Source organism: Pogoniulus pusillus, chromosome 11 (genome assembly GCF_015220805.1).
Source record: "Pogoniulus pusillus isolate bPogPus1 chromosome 11, bPogPus1.pri, whole genome shotgun sequence".
NCBI lineage: Eukaryota > Metazoa > Chordata > Aves > Piciformes > Lybiidae > Pogoniulus > Pogoniulus pusillus.
Window position 1 is genome coordinate 4,558,975 of NC_087274.1, and position 14,707 is coordinate 4,573,681.

A 14,707-nucleotide genomic window follows, 5' to 3' on the forward strand; every position below is an offset into this window, starting at 1 on the left:
CTTCAACACCTCCAGGCACAGCAACTCCACCACCTCCCTGGGCAGCCCATTCCAATGCCAATCACTCTCTCTGACAACAATTTCCTAACAACATCCACCCTAGACCTGCCCTGGCACAACTTGAGACTGTGTCCCCTTGTTCTGTTGCTGCTTGCCTGGCAGCAGAGCCCAACCCCACCTGGCTACAGCCTCCCTTCAGGTAGCTGCAGACAGCAATGAGCTCTGCCCTGAGCCTCCTCTGCTGCAGGCTGCACACCCCCAGCTCCCTCAGCCTCTCCTCACAGGGCTGTGCTCCAGACCCCTCCCCAGCCTTGTTGCCCTTCTCTGGACACCTTCCAGCACCTCAACATCTCTCTTGAATCAAGGAGCCCAGAACTGAACATAGGATATAGATGCTGGATGTCCACTACAGGAACAAATTCCGAGTACTCCTTTTCAGCAAACAGCACAGGAGAAGCTGTCTGGGAAAGGCCCTCTGGATGCCACCCTAAGGCATGATCTGCTCTGGGTGAGCTCACTTATCATTTTGCTACATCCAAATGACAAACCCAATGCATTCACCTCAGAGCACAATTGCAGTGTCCATCACATGGGCTCAGGGCAGGCAGCCAGACTGATGCTTCGGCAAACAAATCCATCCCTCCCCAGGCAAACTGTTCAATTTACTGTGAGTAACCCTTTTCCATCCTGGAGCAGATCCATCAGGACTTGTTTCCCCTTTTCATTACCCTGGTACCTTTTCCCTAGGCCAGCTGCACAGCATGGGGCTGCTGGACAGAAACTTACTGGAAAAATTAATAAATCAATAGGAAAAAGAAGAGAAAAAGAGAAAATGTTCTTCCAGACCACATCCTGTTTTCCACCAGAACATACCTGGGGACGCACAGCAGGCTGGGGAACCACCAGGTTTCTACCTCCAGGTTTGCTGTCCAAGGTTTGGAGTCAATCTGCAGCTCTCTCCATCTCCTCACCTGCCAAGCTGAAACACAACCACCAGCTGCCCGGCAGCGACAGCAGGAGAAGCAGGCACAGGTCTGCCCATCACCAGCCCCTTCCAGCTCTCCAACTGCTCCACTCATGTCCCAGCTGCTGCAACACCCACGTGGCACCAGTGATCAACTGAGTCATTTCTCAACGTTTCAGCCACAACAAAGCAGAGACTCTAAGATTTATCCCCAGTCCAGGCTGCACAGCTCCAGACTCTTATCTCAAGAAGAGGTTTGGTGACTGCGCGGTTCCAAGAGGCTCTGAAGCAGGACCTGTTTCCTCTGTTATCTGTCAGACAACACATGGCTCAAGCTTCCTTCCCCAGCTGTGTTTTTATATGGAAGCCTATTTTTGGAGTGCAGACATCATCTAACTAAAGAAACACATGAGGCTGCTCAGCTGTCAGCACCGCTGCTACGAGCTCAACTGTTGGGAACTTCTAAGGCACAAACTGCACGTAGGAAGAGCTCTCTGGGAGCCTGCATTTCTGTGGCTGCAGGAGGGAAGAGGCATCTTCAAGGACCCCAACCTGCTGCTCAGGACTTCCTTTGCTGGCTGCCAGGGTGCTTTGTGGAGCAGAAGCCACACTGCAGCACAAGATGGTTGAGGCCCCACGGCTGGAGGTGTTTAAGGCCAGGCTGGATGGTGCTGTGGGCAGCCTGCTTTAGGGTAGGGTGTCCCTGGGCATGGCAGGGGGGTTGGAACTGGCTGCTCCTTGTGGTCCCTTACAACCTGACTGATTCTATGGAGCTGTGTGGGACATGGCTGCAGCATTGCTGGAAGCAAAGCCTGGGGAAGAGATCACAGGATCACAGGATATTAGGGGTTGGAAGAGACCAAAGGAGATCATCGAGTCCAACCCCCCTGCCAGAGCAGGACCACACAATCTAGCATAGATCCCAGAGGAATGCATCCAGACCAACCTTGAAAGTCTCCAGAGAAGGAGACTCCACAGCCTCTCTGGGGAGCCTGTTCCAGTGCTCTGGGACCCTTACAGTAATGAAGTTCCCCTCTCGTGTTGAGGTGGAACCCACCCAGCTCCTGGAGTGCTTCTGACATTGAATATCTTCAGGTATGAAAGAAAAAAATCCCAATCCCAAGACAGCAAAGCTTTGACTGAAAGAACTCCTCAACATCTAACCCTCAAAATGCTTCAACATCAACCTAATGACTAATTCTTGCAGGGAAAAAAAAAAAACAACACCAAAACAAAACACATAAGAACTCCTCTGGATATTTTCAAACAAGAAATGCTTCCAACTGCCTGCAGAGTGCTTTAAAAATAACCCAGAGCAGCAGCTACTGCTTACAGGTCAGAGAAAAACATGCTCACAGCACTGCTTGGACTTCTCTCTGCTTTCAGGAGCAGATTTCAGGAGCAGTTACAAGAGAAGCAGCTCCACCAAGGTGCTGGCTGAATGCTGCACAACTGCAATAAAGCAGCAACCCCTTCCCTTAGTCACACTTCTCTGTTTTCATAGAATCAACCAGGTTGGAAGAGACCTCCAAGCTCAGTCAGTCCAACCTAGCACCCAGCCCTAACCAATCAACCAGACCATGGCACTAAGTGCCTCAGCCAGGCTTTTCTTGAAGACCCTCAGGCACGGTGCCTCCACCACCCCCCTGGGCAGCCCATTCCAATGCCAATCACTCTCTCTGTGAAGAACTTCTTCCTAATATCCAGCCTAGACCTCCCCTGGCACAACCTGAGACTGTGTCCCCTTGTTCTATTGCTGGTTACCTGGGAGAAGAGGCCACCCCCCACCTGGCTACAATGCCCCTTCAGGTAGTTGTAGACAGTAATAAGATCACCCCTGAGCCTCCTCTTCTCCAGGCTAAACAGGCCCAGCTCCCTCAACCTCTCCTCATAGGATTTGTGCTCCAGGCCCCTCACCAGCTTTGTTGCCCTTCTCTGGACATGCTCCAGCACCTCAACATCTCTCTTGAATTGAGGGGCCCAGAACTGGACACAGTACTCAAGGTGTGGCCTGAGCAGTGCTGAGTATAGGGGGAGAATAACCTCCCTTGTCCTGCTGCCCACACTGCTCCTGATGCAGGCCAGGATGCCATTGGCTCTCTTGGCCACCTGGGCACACTGCTGGCTCATCTTCAGCTACTCTCTATCTGTACCCCCAGGTCCCTTTCCTCCTGGCTGCTCTCCAGCCAGGAAATGGCAAAGCTGATTTCATCAGATCCAATCACTTCATGCCAGTTCCTGCTTCTGTCATCATCATTTTTTATCCAGTTATTAAAACCAAAACCCCAGCAAACAACAAAACAGTAACACTCCAACACCCCCATGTGTTAATGTACCTCACCTAGGTTGGAGGAGGGGTCGTTTGAAGGGTGTTAATTAGCTTCTTGATTTTCCACCTGCCATCTCCACATAAGCTAATGAAGCTGCCTATTACACAACGAAGAACACCAAAGAACCATCACTTGGATAAAGAAAAAAATGGGGTGGGGGCACCAAAAAACCCAACCAACACAATCCTTACCTAGAACCTCCAAAGGAGGAAAAGGAGCATGTGGGTTGTGAACAGAAATGGAAGCTGCCAAGGCATTGAATGGAGTAATAGTGGACAAAATTAACCCCCAGATATGTGTGTGTGTGTGTCCCAAGTTTAACCTCTTCCTTGTGACCCTGTAGGGGCAGAAGTGGCTGAAGCACAGCTATGTGTGGGCACCTCCAGCAAAGGAATCTCAAGGGAATGATTTGGATCTATAACTCGAAGGCCACATGGGAGATGTTAGTGCTTCTTAAGGGGGGAACTAAAGATCTGATGATGCTTGGGCATATTTCTACTGCCTTGCTTACCCAGGCATCAGCCTGACAATGGTCTTGAGGGGTCAGTTTTCAAAGCTAAAAAAAAACCACTACCCAAAAAGGGGCAGGGAGGATGAGCCTCAGCTGGTCTGTGGTTTGAGGGGGACAAAAACACCCAACTTATCAGTGAACAACACTTGCAGAAGGGTAAGAAAACAAGATTATGGATCTTGCTGAGAGAAGACAAACTCTGAGGCACTTTTTGCAGGTCTTCAATTATTTAAGCTAAACACTTTACCCATGTATTTTTAAATATGGGCTGAATTTTGTTCCCTCTCTGACTCCCAAGGGATACAGACGTGTCTCTAGCTGACCAGCCCCAAGAAGCCCAGCAGCTGCAGCCTGTTTCTCTAACTCTCCGGTATTTAACTGCAGGATAACGAGGTAACACCGACCAGCACCTGACCATAGCCGGGCTGTTCCCAGTTCAGCTTCCAGTGCATCCCAAATCACTCTCACTGCATTCCGAATCGCTCTCACTGCATCCCGAATCGCTCCCACTTTGTTTCCAGTTCAGCTCCCGGCGCATCCCCATCGCTCCCAAATAGCTCCGCAGCATGCCCATCGCTCCCGCGGCATCCCAAATCGCTCCCGATGGGTTTCCAGCTCACGTCCCGCAGCATACCCATCGCTCCCGCTGCGTTCCCACTTCAGCTCCCAATGCATCCCCAGTCTCTCCCGTAGCATCCACACCGCTCCCGCTGCGCTCCCACTTCAGCTCCCAATGCATCCCCAGTCTCTCCCGTAGCATCCACACTGCTCCCGCTGCGCTCCCACTTCAGCTCCCAATGCATCCCCAGTCTCTCCCGTAGCATCCACGCCGCTCCCGCTGCGCTCCCACTTCAGCTTCCGCAGCATCCCCACCGCTCCCGCTGCATCCCTACCGCTCCTCGGGGAGCTCGCAGGTCCCTGACTGCGGGCGGTGGAGGGACACTCCTTGGCGTTCCTACTCCTCCCCTTTCCCCGCGGAAACCCCTCCAAATGTCGGCTCCTCACCATCTCTCGCCCGTAAACCCCCAGGCAAGCCGAAGCATTCACGCTGGAGCAATGACGCGCAGCACCAGGTACAGCAAAACTCCTCCTCTTCCTCTCCTTTTTCTTCCCCTTCCCGTTTTATGCACTTGGGGCGGGGGGGGGAGCATTTTCCTCCGTCCAGCCGCCGCAGTCTCGCCCCTAGTCCCTGGTCCCTGCCTCCACCCGCAGAGGGAGAACCGAACCCCCACCCCCGTTACTCACCAGCTCCGCTCCGGTGCTGCGGGACACACGGCGTAAGCCGCCCACGGCTGGCGAGGGGCAGGGCAGCACCGGCAGCGCTCCCCGCCCCGGGGCGGAGCGAAACGGAGCCGGGCGGGGCGGGACAAACACCCCCCTAACCCCCCCGTCCCTGCGGGACACGGGTGGGGCAGCCGCGTCGGCATCTTCCCATCATCGGGGCTCCCCTATCCCAGCGACTCTGCATCCCTGGGACCCCATCGTGCCGGGAACAAGCCCTCAGTAGAAACGCCCCCACTCCATCTCGAGGATACCCCATCCCCGGGACCTCCCCCTACCCAGCGACTTTCCATCCCTGGCACATCCTCCCATCCCTGGCACATCCTCCCATCCCCTCCATTCCAGTAACCTCTCACATCCCGGAGACGCCGCATCCCCAGCACCCCCCTATTCAAGGTACTCCCCATCACTAAGACGCCCTTCCAACCTGGACATCCTCCATGGTGGGGACCCCTCGCGTCCTGGGAACACCCCATCACCGCCATCCCCTCTAATCCCTTGGACTAGATTAGTTCTGGGGAACTTCCAGCCCAGAGACAGCCTCCTGGAGACCTCTCCCTTTCCAGGTATTTCAGTGCTGGAGACCCTCACCACTGCCAACACTTCCCATCCCTGGGTACTACCCCTACCATCCTGGAGACAACCCCCCCACCTCACATCCCATTACGTCTCCAGCATGCCCTTGCCAAGTTGTGGAGGAGAAAAGGTTGGAAATACGTCCTGGAGATTTATGGTTGAGTGGGAGCTACCTTGATACGTCCCATACCGCTGGCTCCGGCGCACATCCAGAAGGTCACCAGCACTGTATTGCATCACCCAAAACACAGTGTACTGTAATACAGAGCACTGAAAACACTGCCTTGAATACAGATGCACAACTCCCATCATTTCCATGTGCCAGCCTTGGTGGCTGGACGGTGCCTGGATGCTCCTCCCTCCAGCCAGTGATCCTCAGGTCCTTCACTTCAGCCCATGAGCAGCCTTTTGCTGACAAGTGGGATGCGATCCATCCCTCCAGGATCCCGTTCCCGTCTCCGTGAGCGCAATCGGACGTGCTCGTTTTCCTAAACGCCTCCTGCGCCTTGCTGGGCTGAAAACGAACCCCAGGGGTGCCACTGAGCATCTGGAATCCTGCCAGCAGCCAGCGATGCTGCCTGTCTACATGCCTGGGGATAAACCCTGCAGCTCCCTGTGCTCCACCGAGGAGGAGCGACTGCTTGGCTGCTCGTAGAGGAGCACCGCGGGCCGGTGGAGGAGGGTTTGAAATCCCTGGTCTGAGCTGGGTTTGTGCTCCTTGAGGAGCTGCACGAGCAGCAGCTGGAGAGCAGCTCTGTCACAGCCGCATTTTCACCTGGAAAACTGCATTGGGAGTCTGTGTCCTGATCTGGGGAGCAGCTCTGTCACAGCAGCATTTTCACCTGGAAAACTGCATTGGGAGTCTGTGTCCTGATCTGGGGAGCAGCTCTGTCACAGCAGCATTTTCACCTGGAAAACTGCATTGGGAGTCTGTGTCCTGACCTGGGGAGCAGCTCTGTCACAGCAGCATTTTCACCTGGAAAACTGCATTGGGAGTCTGTGTCCTGATCTGGGGAGCATCTCTGTCACAGCCGCATTTTCACCTGGAAAACTGCATTGGGAGTCTGTGTCCTGATCTGGGGAGCAGCTCTGTCACAGCCGCATTTTCACCTGGAAAACTGCATTGGGAGTCTGTGTCCTGATCTGGGGAGCAGCTCTGTCACAGCAGCATTTTCACCTGGAAAACTGCATTGGGAGTCTGTGTCCTGACCTGGGGAGCATCTCTGTCACAGCAGCATTTTCACCTGGAAAACTGCATTGGGAGTCTGTGTCCTGACCTGGGGAGCAGCTCTGTCACAGCAGCATTTTCACCTGGAAAACTGCATTGGGAGTCTGTGTCCTGATCTGGGGAGCAGCTCTGTCACAGCAGCATTTTCACCTGGAAAACTGCATTGGGAGTCTGTGTCCTGACCTGGGGAGCAGCTCTGTCACAGCAGCATTTTCACCTGGAAAACTGCATTGGGAGTCTGTGTCCTGATCTGGGGAGCAGCTCTGTCACAGCAGCATTTTCACCTGGAAAACTGAACTGGGAGTCTGTGTCCTGATCTGGGGAGCAGCTCTGTCACAGCAGCATTTTCACCTGGAAAACTGAATTGGGAGTCTGTGTCCTGATCTGGGGAGCAGCTCTGTCACAGCAGCATTTTCACCTGGAAAACTGCATTGGGAGTCTGTGTCCTGATCTGGGGAGCAGCTCTGTCACAGCAGCATTTTCACCTGGAAAACTGCATTGGGAGTCTGTGTCCTGATCTGGGGAGCAGCTCTGTCACAGCAGCATTTTCACCTGGAAAACTGCATTGGGAGTCTGTGTCCTGATCTGGGGAGCAGCTCTGTCACAGCAGCATTTTCACCTGGAAAACTGCATTGGGAGTCTGTGTCCTGACCTGGGGAGCAGCTCTGTCACAGCAGCATTTTCACCTGGAAAACTGCATTGGGAGTCTGTGTCCTGACCTGGGGAGCAGCTCTGTCACAGCAGCATTTTCACCTGGAAAACTGCATTGGGAGTCTGTGTCCTGATCTGGGGAGCAGCTCTGTCACAGCAGCATGGACTCAGTGTTTTCACATGGAAAACTGAGATTAGGAAACTGTGTCCTCATCCAGACAGGAGAAAAGGGTCTCAGTAGTGGCAGGCATGGTTTACAGCAGTAGATGTCACAGTCACACAGAAGCATTCCCATTCCCACCTTTCCTTACAGCCCTGATTGGAAATACCCAGGATTCAAGCCCCATCCTTGGTCTCAGCAGCCTTGTTAAGCATAGGCACCTTTTGCTGCAGCCCCAGAGCAGCAGAAACCCCACGGGCAGCACAGTGAGGTTTGGGGTAAGAAGTTCTAGGGAAGCTTTCCACTTAACATAAGGGAAACCCCTCCTGTGTTGGAGCCCAGGAGCAGGCTGCCTACAGGAATTGTGGTGTCTCCTTCTCTGGAGAGATTCCAAACCCAGTGGGACATTGTGGTCCTGGGCAAGCTGCTCTGCTTTAGCAGGCAGGTTGGACTCTTCCATCCTGGTTGATTCTATGATTCTATGACTGTTGATTCTATGATTCTATGACTAGATGGTCTCCAGGGGTTCTTTCCAACCCCCACTCTGCTGGGATTCTGTGATTTGGTGGCAGGTGGAGGATTCTGAGGAGACTGGTTCTGGGTAGGAGGTTTTTGGAAGCAGTCTGCTTCCATGAGGCATTGCTCAGAGTGGTGCAGCCCAACACTGGTGGGTGCAGGCTTCTTCAGCTACCTGACACACAGAAAATTAAGAAATCCTACCCAATCTTTAGAAGAAGAAGAAAAAAAGCCACCAGAAGGTTTTGCTTTGACTGAAAAAGTTTCTTTCTTTCATTAGTTTCCACCTTAAACAAGAGCATCAGATAAAAATGCTCTAATTAAATCATGCCCTTCAGTCTTGCCTAATGAACACTGAGGAAATGCAATGACATAACTTCAGCTTCAACAGAAAACCCCCAAAACTTCTTCTTTTCATCCATTCAGCATGAAGCAGAACAGAAGCCTGTCTGGGGCTGGGTTCTTCTGGTCACTTTGATGTTTGTTGTGGTCTCTGTTTACGCTTCAGAAGTTTTTACTACTCCTATTCATCTTCTAACTGCAAGGGTTTGGAGTCCTTGCAGTTTAGGGCACTTTGGCACAGCAGGTTCACATTTCTGTTCCCATCAAACCTTGTCCTTCACAGCTTGGGGTCTCCAGTGCTACCCCACACCAGCACAGTCCACAGAGAGGGAAAGCAAATGGTCTGCATGGGAGAGGCTTTGTGTGGGGGTGCTGCAGAACACCAGGCTGTGCCATATGGGATGATCACAGCACCTAAAGCAGACCTTGCTATCAGATGGTTGAGAGCCCCATGGCACTGGCTGCTGCTGCAGGCAGGGATCCACCAGGCAGCATCCTCAGTACAAGAGTCAAACCCAGCACACACAATGAGGACAGCCTCCAGAGAGTAATTATCACTTGAAGCAGTGCAAGGCTTTTCATCTTCAAAGTGCAGCAAAACCACCACCTAATTAACTTTTACAACAGCCCTGTACACTCAGGTGCCTCAAACATAATCTCCACTTACAGACACAAAAAGCCAAGGGTGATGTAATTTGTTTGAGGCCAAAAGGAGTCTGCATCTGAGGTGGGGATGGGTATAAGCAGCGGGCACCAGAAACCTGTCCAACTTACACTTCTGAGCAAGCAACTTGAAAGACAGAGAAAGCAATTTCACCTCTTTAACTGAAGATCTGAGCAACTCCACCCAGGCAGCAGCAGGAAATGCTGGCGAGCTGTGTGATGGCTGCACAAAGGTTTGCTAGGTACAGACAAGGGAGGTTCTTCTGCCCCTGGACTCAGCACTGCTCAGGCCACACCTTGAGTGCTGTTTCCAGTTCTGGGCTCCTCAATTCAAGAGAGATGTTGAGGTGCTGGAAGGTGTTCAGAGAAGGGCAGTGAGGCTGGGGAGGGGCCTGGAGCACAGCCCTGTGAGTGGAGGCTGAGGGAGCTGGGGGTGTGCAGCCTGCAGAAGAGGAGGCTCAGGGCAGAGCTCATTGCTGGCTACAACTACCTGAAGGGAGGCTGTAGCCAGGTGGGGTTGGGCTCTTCTGCCAGGCAAGCAGCAACAGAAGAAGGAGACACAGTCTCAAGCTGTGACAGGGCAGGTCTAGGCTGGATGTTGTTAGGAAGTTGTTGTCAGAGAGAGTGATTGGCATTGGAATGGGCTGCCCAGGGAGGTGGTGGAGTTGCTGTGCCTGGAGGTGTTGCAGCAAAGCCTGGATAGGGCACTTAGTGCCATGGTCTGTTTGCTTGGCTAGGGCTGGGTGCTAGGTTGGACTGGATGATCTTGGAGGTCTCTTCCAACCTGGTTGATTCTATGACTCTAAGATCAGTGGGGTGATGTGACAGTCCCAGTCCAACAGTTTCCAATGTGGCAATGTGGGCTGGGGACTTTCACACCAGTTGGCAGAAGTTGTGATTCTCTGATCATAAAGATCTTTTCCAACCAGAACAATTCTGTGATTCCTTGCCCACATCAGAGCAGGCTCCACTTCTTGCAATCAAACACAGGAGGTTCTGCTCAGCCTTTCCTAGGCAGGCTGGAGATGAAGTTTAGTATTAATGGGATGAAGTTTCAACAAGGCCAAATGCAGGTCCTGCACTTGGGTCACAACAACCCCAAGAAATGCTACAGGCTTGGGGCAGTTGTGAAAAGGGATCTGGGGACTGTAAATAGGCAGGAGCTGAGTATTAGCCAGCAGTGTGCCCAGGCAGCCAAGAAGGCCAGTGGCATCCTGGCTTCTACTGAAAATGCTGTGGCCAGCAGGAGCAGGGAGGTGATTGTCCCCTTGGACTTGACTCTGGTGAGGCCACACCTCAAGTGTTGTGCTCAGTTTTGGGCAATGCAATGCAAGAGAGATGTGGAGGTGGTGGAGCAGGTCCAGAGGAGGGCAACAAAGCTGGGGAAAGGCTTGGGGAATAAATTTTATGAGGAGCAACTGAGGGAGCTGGGGATGGTCAGTGTGAAAAAGAAGAGGCTGAGGAGAGATCTCATTGCTATCTACAGCTACCTGAAGGGACATTGTGAAGAGGCTGCTGATGGGCTCTTCTCACAGGTAATTTGAGACAGAAGAAGGGGGAATGGCCTCAAGCTGAGGCTGGGGAGGTTTAGATGAGATGTTAGGAAAAAGTTTTTCATGGAGAGAGTTGCCAGGGACTGGAATGAGCTGCCCAGGGAGGTGGTGGAGTCACCCACCCTGGATGTGTTTAAGGGTGGTTTGGATGTGGTGCTTAGGGAAATGGTTTAAGGTGAATCTTGTAGAGTGGAGTTCTAGGTTGGACTTGGTGATCCTGAGGGGCTTTGCCAGCCTGGATGTTGCTGTGACTCTGTGACCAAGATAACAGAGCCATTTACTCCAGAATGTCACTCCAGTGGATGTGACCCTTCTGTCCCCCGTGGCTGTCTGCAGCAGCTGGCGAGAGTGCGCCTGCTCTGCCTGCCCTTCTCCCTCAGCACAGCAATGCTGCAATGATTTTGACCAGTGATGCAGAAGCCTCAGGTAAACAGCTGCTCCTTGGCTGCTTCTCTTTTCATCACAGCTGTGCAGAGACCCTGAAATGCTCAGATTCAAGCACAGAGAGAACCAAATGATTTTACATCTTCCTTTGGATTTCTCATCTGCTTATTGACTGACTCAAGCCCTGCTCCTGGTCATTTCTTCTGTCTGGTTAAATCCATTTCCCTCATGTAAACAGCTGGCTCAGGCTTTGTGCCCTTCTTTGCTGCAGATGCTCTCCTGACCTCAGGCATGTTGCTGTTAGAATCATACAATCAGTCAGGGTTGGAAGGGAGCACAAGCATCAGCCAGTCCCAACCCCCCTGCCATGCCCAGGGACACCCTACCCTAGATCATAGAATCAGGCAGGGTTGGAAGGAACCACAAGGAGCAGACAGTTCCAAGCCCCCTGCCATGCCCAGGGACACCCTACCCTAGAGCAGGCTGCACACAGCCTCAGCCAGCCTGGCCTCAAACACCTCCAGCCATGGGGCCTCAACCACCTCCCTGGGCAACCCATTCCAGCCTCTCACCACTCTCCTGCTCAACAACTTCCTCCTCACCTCCAGCCTGACTTTCCCCACCTCCAGCTTTGCTCCTTTCCCCCCTAGTTCTGGCACTCCCTCACAGCCTCAAAAGTCCCTCCCCAGATTTTTTGGAGGCTCCTTCAGATCCTGCAAGGCCACAAGAAGGTCACCTGGGAGCCTCCTCTGCTCCAGCCTGCACAGCCCCAACTCTTTCAGTCTGTGCTCACAGCAGAGCTGCTGCAGCCCTCTCAGCATCCTCCTGGCTCTGCTCTGGGCACACTCCAGCATCTCCACATCCCTCTTGGAACAAGGACTCTAAAGGAGATTGAGCAACCAGAACTTCCTTACACTGGGATCCCTTGCTACACTCTTCCTCCTGCATCTAAGGCTGTACCTACACTTTCCAAAAAGTAGAAACAGCAAAAATACTCAACCAACCAGCATTTGATAGAACCACAGAATCACAGAATCAACCAGTTTGGAAGAGACCTCCAAGCTCATCCAGTCCAACCTAGCACCCAGCCCTAGCCAGTCAACCAGACCATGGCACTAAATGCCTCATCCAGGCTTTTCTTGGACACCCTCCAGGGACAGTGACTCTAAACCACAGACACCCTCCCCATGCAGAGGGCACAGCTGTCCTCGCCAACACACAGCTCCTCTTGCATCCAAACTGGTGGCCCCAAGCCCTCTGAGCTCACAGTTCTCTTCAAGTTAAGCACCAGGTTTTCTGCCTCATGCCAGCATGCTGCCTTTTCACTGCTGAGGGGCTGCACTGAAAAGCTGCTCCTTTCTGTCATTAGAGACTGTGCTGGGCAGAAGCTAATTACAGGTGAAAAACCTCATTGTGTCCTGCTTCTATTTCAAGAGAGCATTTCCTGAGTGCCCAGCACCTCAGCAGGGCACAGGCAAGGAGAACAAAACCACACTGATGTGGCTCTTGTCTTTTTTTCACTATGATGAGTTCTGTTCAGCTGTGAGGCAGCATCACTCCATCATTAGGAGCATCAGGGGTGCCTGGGCCAAGAGAAAATGATGCTGCTCCCCAGCTCACTACACCTTGCTGTGGGTTCATCTAGATGGAGACAAAATAAAGCTGTTAATAAAAACCTGGGTGGTCTGGAATATTTCAGATGTAGTTAATCAACCAGAGCCTGGGCTGCAGCAGGAGAAGTGTGGCCAGCAGGGCAAGGGAGGTGATTCTCCTCCTCTACTCTGGTCTGCTGAGGCCCCACCTGGAGCACTGCATCCAGTTCTGGAGCCTCTATTACAAGAAGGATGTGGAGATGCTGGAGTGTGTCCAGAGCAGGGCCAGGAGGATGCTGAGAGGGCTGCAGCAGCTCTGCTGTGAGCACAGACTGAAAGAGTTGGGGCTGTGCAGGCTGCAGAAGAGGAGGCTCCCAGGTGACCTTCTTGTGGCCTTGCAGGATCTGAAGGAGCCTCCAAAAAATCTGGGGAGGGACTTTTTAGGCTCTCAGGGAGTGCCAGGACTGGGGGCAATGGAGCAAAGCTGGAGGTGGGGAGAGTCAGAGTGGAGATGAGGAGGAAGTTGTTGAGCAGGAGAGTGGTGAGAGGCTGGAATGGGTTGCCCAGGGAGGTGGTTGAGGCCCCATGGCTGGAGGTGTTTGAGGCCAGGCTGGCTGAGGCTGTGTGCAGCCTGCTCTAGGGTAGGGTGTCCCTGGGCATGGCAGGGGGGTTGGAGCTGCATGACTGTTGTGATCCCTTCCAACTCATGCTATAATTCTGTGAATCAGTCAAGACTCACCAAGAGTTAAAGTCACTCTCAGAAATCAGGTAGCTTTGCCCATAAGCACCCTCCAGAGCAAAGGCAGTAGTTTATAAGACAACAGAACAGGCTTTAGAGAGATGTACTCCACACTTAGAGAAATGACCTGTTTGCCTCTCCTCACAGGGTTTGTGTTCCAGGCCCTTCCCAATGAATTTAGCTCTAGAGGGGATGAGAAATGATTTCCCACTTTAGAAAGCACTGCTGGCTAAGTCTGTATCACAGCACACTCCAGATACCCAAGAAAATTATGCTTCCTGCTGCTGGGCCAGCAAAAATATCCCTTCAGAGGCCACTACCTGTCCTTATTTAGCCTTGCTTCTCTCAGAATCTCACTTTTGGAGTTGCTCAACTTCGTTTGAGCATGCTGGAGAATATTACTGCAGTGGGTTCCTCCTCCTTCTCCTTCCTCTCCCTGGCTGCTGCTGGTGGCAGCTTCTAGCCCTGAATATTTGGGCCTCTCTTTGCTTTGAATCCTTCACACCAGGAATTTTCAGCTGGTCTCCCAGCAAATCCCAGCTGGTCAGGAGAGGGTATAGCATTGCATTCATACCCATTCAGCTGTTGTCATCAGAGCTGGAGTCCAATGCAAAGCAGCACAGAGCTCACAGCCACCTTCATCCTCAGTGTCCAAACCCCACTGATGCTGATGTTTCCATTCATACCCAAACATTCAGCTGTTGCCATCAAAGGTGAAGTCCAATGCAAAGCAACACAGAGCTCACAGCCACCTTCATCCTCAGTGTCCAAACCCTACTGATGCTGATGCTTCCACCAAGCCACCCAAATTTGTTAAGATGTTAAACTCAAACACTACATCCCAGGCTCCTCAGATGTGTTCACAAAGAAAACCAATTCCAGTAATTAACTGGAAGGTGTCCAGAGAAGGGCAATGAAGCTGATGAGGGGCCTGGAGCACAGCCTTATGAGTGGAGGCTGAGGGAGCTGGGGGTGTGCAGCCTGCAGAAGAGGAGGCTCAGGGCAGAGCTCATTGCTGTCTGCAACTACCTGAAGGGAGGCTGTAGCCAGGTGGGGTTGGGCTCTTCTGCCAGGCAAGCAGCAACAGAACAAGGGGACACAGTCACAAGCTGTGCCAGGGGAGGTCTAGGCTGGATGGAAGTTGTTGTCAGAGAGAGTGATTGGCATTGGAATGGGCTGCCCAGGGAGGTGGTGGAGTCGCTGTGCCTGGAGGTGTT

General features: G+C 52.7%; 1 protein-coding gene across 5 annotated transcripts in view; it reads right to left on the reverse strand.

Moving 5' to 3' along the window:
• ABCA5 (ATP binding cassette subfamily A member 5) overlaps nt 1–5,177 on the reverse strand; it is a 70,891-nt gene extending 65,714 nt beyond the window's left edge. For 4 of the 5 annotated variants that reach the window (XR_010303939.1, XR_010303940.1, XR_010303941.1 and 1 more), the window contains exons 1-2: nt 4,811–4,917; nt 874–979 (exon numbers count right to left, since the gene is read on the reverse strand). The gene's annotated coding sequence lies outside the window, so the exon portion shown is untranslated. Of the gene's footprint in view, nt 1–873; nt 980–4,810; nt 4,918–5,050 lie in introns of those variants that run through there. The other variant, XM_064150656.1, reaches the window with a different exon arrangement.
• Between the last annotated feature and the right edge of the window lie 9,530 nt (nt 5,178–14,707).